Source organism: Egretta garzetta, unplaced genomic scaffold (genome assembly GCF_000687185.1).
Source record: "Egretta garzetta isolate BGI_Z169 unplaced genomic scaffold, ASM68718v1 scaffold553, whole genome shotgun sequence".
NCBI classification, from domain to species: Eukaryota; Metazoa; Chordata; class Aves; order Pelecaniformes; family Ardeidae; genus Egretta; species Egretta garzetta.
The window spans coordinates 3,172,378-3,178,249 of NW_009259328.1; the positions used below are offsets into that span (position 1 = coordinate 3,172,378).

Here is a 5,872-nt window from a genome sequence, read left to right on the forward strand (position 1 = left end):
CTTCCTCATTTGGAAAAGTTACGTTTTCTGGAACTTGTTGAACCATTCTTTCCCTGCAATAACCAAGCAAAGAAAAGAAAATACATATTGAACAGAAAAAAAAAAAAGGCTTCACAAATACAATTTATTGTCTTACAAATCCAGATCATGAAACCGTATCTCAGTTTTTCAAAGAGCTTGATTCAGTGTAGGCGTGGAAGCAAGCATTACACTCCAAAAAAAAAAAAGCTTAATGATTTTGACAGACTAGCACCAAGGTTTTGTAACAGGAAAAGGATCCTCCATTCACTCAGCTATGGTCATTCTTTTTTTATTATGCTTTTATTTTTGTTTCCTATAGAAAGCAGTCACAGGGCAAATTATTCTCTGGTTAAAAGTTTGTGTTTGGTGGGTTTTTTTTAGGGAAAGTTTCCAAGGTCAAACTGACCTTTCAGCATCAGTTTGTGAACTAGAGAAGCTTACTTTAAGTGCAGGACCTAAAACTAGTGAAGAGAAGGCTCCTTTTCACTGTACATCTATTCCTACCATTTAAAGGTTTAAAACAGCATTTTTCCATTTAGCTAGGCCACCATTCTCGGATGCCCCTAAAAGCAGCTAGACTTCACATAGCATAGTTGAAACACATTGCAATGAAAGATGAACATGCGGGGAGGAATTCAAACAGATGAGGAAAAAGCTCAAAAACCTCAGCCATACCTCTTGAAAAACTCTATACTGGCAAAAGTGCTAGTCTCTTTCTAGTCTCTGGGGTTTTTTCTTCTATTTTGCAAGTATGTCAGAACTAAGCCAGAATGGGCTACCTCTTGCTGACCATTTCCTAAAGGTCTTTTTTTATTTGGCGGGTTTTGGCCCCAGAGCCCAAAGCCATCCTTCAATTCTGGGTAGTGGAACGAAAATCACTACAAGCAAAATTACATAGGAGCTTTCTTCACAACTCAAGGAAGAGAATTCTCAACATAATTAGAAACACACAATAGAGCTGCCTGGTGTTCCAGACCTGCCACAAGATTCAAAGGGGTCAAATTTCAACAAAATGCTACAAGCATTAAGCGAAAGCTCTGTGGAATAAGGATATGTAAGAAAGGAGTCCATAATGGAAGAAAACTAGTTATGAAGGTTATAATAGATGGGTGCAGAGTCACCTAACAGGCACTCCCACCTCTAACTTTAGTGCTACTGTTCCTTAGCGCTTATACCAGAATGAGCTGAGCACTACACACTAGCCTCAAGTTTCACTTAGCACTGCAGAATTACAAGCAAAGGCACAAGGACCAAGTCTTCCCATTTACTCAGGTTTGTCAAATAGCAACCTTAAGAGGCAACAAGTGCAAATGCATGAAAACAACACTACAAGTTACAGCTGGCATGCTGCTTGGTAGCGCTGAAGTTCCAAAGCACTTAAACAAAACCCAGAACACCATAGAACTTCCTAGCTTGATGCTTGAACCCGTATGAAAAAATGCGCCCCAAAATGAAACCTACAGACAAATTCCACCATTCACACTTTTTTGTATTAAGAACAGATCATTCTCCCCACTAAAATCCCCAAATTATCAAGTAAGACAAGAAGTTCATTGAGAAACTCACAACCTGGTACACAGGCCGCACGGCAGGTGAGGGGGAAATCACGAGCTGACAAGGAACACATGGAAATGGCCTGGATGTATTCTTAAAAAGGTAATAACCAGTCTTAGCACAGTCAGTTACAGTACACCCAACTCGCACAGGAGTTTTCATCATCATATCTCAAAGCACTCAACAAAGCACTAATTAGCCCATGCCACTTCTCAGTAATTTGATCACAGGCCCAGGATCACAGTGCAGAGACAACAGAGAAGATAGAAGAATTCAGCCTTAAAGCTTATTTCCTACAAGCCAGCTGACTTCAGAAGAGGACTTGAGGATCTGGACATTTTACTTAGATCAAGCTCAGCCTTCGCAATCTAGTGATAACTGAAAAAGTTTTGGCAACTGGCCCAGCTGTCAAGTCCCTATAATCTAATAAATTAAATGCATGTTCAAGGTTTAGTCTGTAACTGTGATCGGGCTATGGAAGCTGCTCACGTATCACAGGCTCCATGCGTAAATCACAGTATCACTTTTAGCCCATTTCTACCAACTGAAGCACTGTATGCACAAACCAGTGTCCAGCAACCACAGGGCAGAAATTCATACACACTCTTACCAATATTACAAGAGAAGCTCATTATGTCATTACTAGGAAAAAAAACCCTGATGAGAATTAACATGTAACTACAGGTCAGTTTTTTCCAAGTTAAAAGAACAGAATTTTAAACAGATTGACTTAAAAGACAAACCACATTTTAAATCTATGGCTCAGCCTCAGCTGAGCAAAAAGCAAAGTCTTCTGTAAGCATAATCAGTTTATAGACCAATACATAAATAATTCCACATACCTACAGCGAAAAAAGTTCATTACTACAAGCAATCTAAATATTTTAAATCAGAAAAAAATCAAGAACAACTCATTATTTTGAACACAGACTGAGTGAAAACATCTCAAATGATGTTACAAAAATTATAAAAATGCATCTAATAAAACAACACTTTTGGACAAGACTCCAAATTTACATACAGATTAGTAAACACAAGGGGTTTTTTGTTTTCTCATTTCTTTATTCATTTTCTGCTGAAAAAAATGTTAAAGTTGAAGACAATGCACCACTGGGGAACTTTTTTTTTTTTTTAAAGTACTCACTTTTTCTAAAAGATAACAACATTCAATAGGAAAGGCGTCAAAGTTTGTAGATTGTACTACAGCAGTCTCAAATCTATGCGGGGCTTCTTATCTAAAAAAAAAAAATAGCAAGCATTAGAACCATAAAAGCAAGCGAGAATGTGGTTTTTTTCAATATTAAGATTTTTTTTAAAAAAATCAGTATCTAGTTTTTCAACAAAAATTCAATTAAAATGCCACTGTATATGAACTGAACCAGTATTTCAGAAAAGCGTTGGACTTAGCATACATCACATATAGATAGAAGATTAAAACAAAGTAGATTTCAAGATATTACTAATTTTGTTGGCTGAGAAACTGAAAAGATAAGAACCAGTATGAACCAAAAGCACACAAAAGGTCTCCTAACTTCAAGGGGTTTACAATCAATCTTTTATCCTTGTTCCAGTCACCTTCTCCCACCAACTATTCTATGTGAGAGACCTATGCACAAACTTCCCTTCCTAGACTAGGAGGACACTCCTTTCTCCACCTACAGATGCCTTCCCCAAAGTTAAACAATGTGCTATTTTACATACACACAGAACTAGGTTCCGCATTTCTGCCTTTTTAGGCACCAAGCTTTGAGGCAAGGCAATTTCAAATACTCAAATTGTTCATCTGATAATCAAAAGCATCCATTTCTAGAACGGATGGAAACAACCAAAATTTAAAATAAAAGGCAGGATGGATTGGAACAGAATGCTAAGCTACAGAACAAATGCTGCTTCTGAAAATATTGTGCTAATACCTTACATAGGGAATAAGACTGCGATGCTAATCAAAGACCTGAGAAGAGGTGGGGAAAAAAAACCCAGTCATACACATGTACTGTAACTAGCACTCTACACAAACCAAGTAGGTGGAAATGCAAGAATAAACTTATTAAAAAAAAAAAAGCAAAGCAATCAGTTTTCTTCTCCAAAAGGACATAAAGCTGCCACCCTCACAGCCAGTCTCCCTAGCACTGCAATTTATAAGTGTAATTACTTCAGGAAGGAATTTAAGACATGGTTTTCTTCACAAAAGTTGTGGGTGTGATGGTAACATAGTGGTTTTGGTGGTAAACAAAATTCATATTTACACCTTATTCATAGCAGATTGATAATGGCCTGATTATTCCACTGTTCTATTTGATGGAGGAGTTAAAGACTTTTCTTACTGAAAAACATTGCCCCAACATGAATAGATCAGAAAACTAAACTGGGAAATTAAGAAGTGACAGTTTCTACTTTCTAAACAGGTAAATGCAGTCTACTCAAGGTGAGCCTGATACTTGAGGATGGGTTAGCACGAGTGTGTCCAGGTTAATTCAGCTCAACATATCACTCAGGATGAAACGCTACCCAAGACAGACTGTAGCCCATCTGTCCCCCAGCAAGGAGTGTTTCTTTTTATGCTGAAAAGCCAATTAAAACATTGCTAAAAGAGTGAGGGAACTCATAAATTAATACTACGTTTGGACACAAATATATTTCATACTATGCAAGAACTCAGTTTTACCCTCTATCTTACAATCTCAAGCAGATTTTTTTGTTGCCTTCAAACTACCTTGATTAAAAGTGTAGAATTTGTCATTGTGCAAAAAAATTCCTAGGTTCTTTTGAAATAACTCTCAATTATATATTTTAAAAAATTAGAAACTACTGTCAGTTGAGTTAGCAAATGCTCTTATTATGTGCCAACTAAATTCTGCTATTACCTGACATGGTTTCTTCAGTTTCCAGAAGGCTTCAGGGGGGATGGTAGAGCCAACATTTGCTGGAGATAGAAACATCAAATCCATCACAGCTACCACTAATCAAAAGCGTGCCTTCCTCAAAAAATTTCTCCTGTATTAGAAGGATGCTGAAGTGGAATGCTTAACACATATTACACATTGCAAAGCACCTCAGGTTACTTGGTCAACTAATCAATGATATTAAGCTTTGATGGGTAGCAAACTCTGCAGTAAGAAAAGTGGTTATCCTTCAACAAGGACTTATTTTAAGTACCACTAAATTCCAAAAAAAGCAGAGTCTGTATAGCACCCAGCAAAGTCTAAGTGTACTGCTTTTAGCTGGGGTAGAGTTAATGTTCTCCACAGTAGCTGGTACAGGGCTATGGTTTGGATTTGTGCTGAACAGAGCATTAATAATCCAGGGATGTTTTTGTCACTGCTGAGCAGAGCTGACACAGAGCCAAGGCCTTTTCTGCTCCTCACCCCACCCCACAAGTGAGAGGGCTGGGGAGGGGGGCACAAGGAGATGGGAGGGGGCACAGCCAGGACAGTCGATCCCAACTGACCCCAGAAATATAGAATCATAGAATCGTTCAGGTCAGAAAGGACCTTTAAAATAAAGTCCAACCATCCCACACCATATGACATCGTGCTTATCATATAGAGCTAGGGGAAGAAGAAGAAAGGGGGAGAGAACGTTGGGAGTGATGGCATCTGTCTTCCCAAGTCACCATTAACGCGAAATGGAGCCCTGCTGTCCTGGGGATGGCTGAGCACCCACCTACCGGTGGGAAAGAGGGAACGAATCCCTTAGTTTGCTTTGCCTGTGTGTACAGCTTTTGCTTTACCTATTGAACTGTCTTTATCTCAACCCACGAGTTTTCTCATTTTTATCCTTCTGATTCTCCCCCCTTCTCACCAGGGGGAGAGTGAGCAAGCGGCTGAGTAGGGCTGAGCTGCCTGCCGGGTTAAAACCACACTAAAATATCTTATGTGTAAAATTACCGTTGTACATACAAAATACATTAGCTCTAACGCCTGAAACCGCACTACTAACGTCAAAACCCAGCAGTGGAACAGCCAGCCCGGCCGCTCCCCCGTTAACACGCTCCAGAGCTCCTGGCGGTGACACAGGACAGGCACCTGCCGGGCCACAAACCGCGCGGGCGGAGAGCGGGTCAGGCAGCTAGCGGGACCGGCACCCGATGCATGAGCCGCGGGTTTTCTGTGACACCCTAGAAGGCACCGCCCGGCACCAGCACGAAGCGCCCCTGAAAACCCCGCAACATCCCTGGGGCCCCGACACCGCCCCTCCCTCAGGACTCCGAGTCGCCCCTCGCCTCACCAGCACTCCCTCTCAGCAGGCGGGGGACGGAGAGGAGATGCTGGAGACTCGGGAGAGCGGCCCCGAGGCC

At 40.6% G+C, this 5,872-nt stretch overlaps 1 long non-coding RNA gene and 1 other non-coding gene across 2 annotated transcripts; both read right to left on the minus strand.

The window, feature by feature from the left end:
• LOC118452055 lies at positions 1 to 5,872 on the minus strand. The gene is made up of 4 exons (XR_004841699.1): positions 5,803 to 5,872; positions 4,440 to 4,498; positions 2,720 to 2,810; positions 1 to 53 (listed from the first exon to the last, which is right to left on the minus strand). It is a non-coding gene; the product is annotated as an uncharacterized LOC118452055 (long non-coding RNA).
• Positions 2,029 to 2,163, minus strand: LOC118452056. The gene has a single exon (XR_004841700.1). It is a non-coding gene; the product is annotated as a small nucleolar RNA SNORA84 (small nucleolar RNA).